General features: G+C 67.7%; 1 protein-coding gene across 1 annotated transcript in view; it reads left to right on the forward strand.

Annotated features, from left to right (window-relative positions):
• The window catches only part of USP48 (ubiquitin specific peptidase 48), a gene marked incomplete at both ends in the record, with an annotated part of 19,355 nt that overhangs the window by 17,320 nt on the left and 1,651 nt on the right, over positions 1-384 (forward strand). The window lies entirely within an intron of this gene.

Genomic DNA, 384 nt, shown 5'->3' on the forward strand with positions numbered 1-384 from the left:
GGCTCGGGCGCAGCGGAGGGCGGTTGTTTTTTTTCCCTGGTGCTGGACAGGACCGCGCTCACACGTGAGGCTGGCAAAAGGAACAGGCAGCTATTCTTCTCCGAGCAGCTGGAGTCGGGGAGAGGGGGCGAGAGCCTGCGAGATCCCTCGTGAACGGCACACGAGGCTGCTGCCTCCCTCGCTGCCGCTTCCCGTTTGCTTCCCGTCCCCTCGCCCCTGCTCTGCGCCCCCCGCTGCTCTGCTTCCTTCGGCCGCCCCGGCAAGAGGGAAGCCCTGGCCGTGTGGAACCGGCGCGGGAATCCGGAGGGCTCCGGGGGGGCTGCGATTGGTGCTGGGTGCTCGGGAGCCCCCACTGCACCGTTCCTTGCAAATCCCTTGACAGAG

This window comes from Buceros rhinoceros, unplaced genomic scaffold (genome assembly GCF_000710305.1).
Source record: "Buceros rhinoceros silvestris isolate BGI_N320 unplaced genomic scaffold, ASM71030v1 scaffold29052, whole genome shotgun sequence".
NCBI lineage: Eukaryota > Metazoa > Chordata > Aves > Bucerotiformes > Bucerotidae > Buceros > Buceros rhinoceros.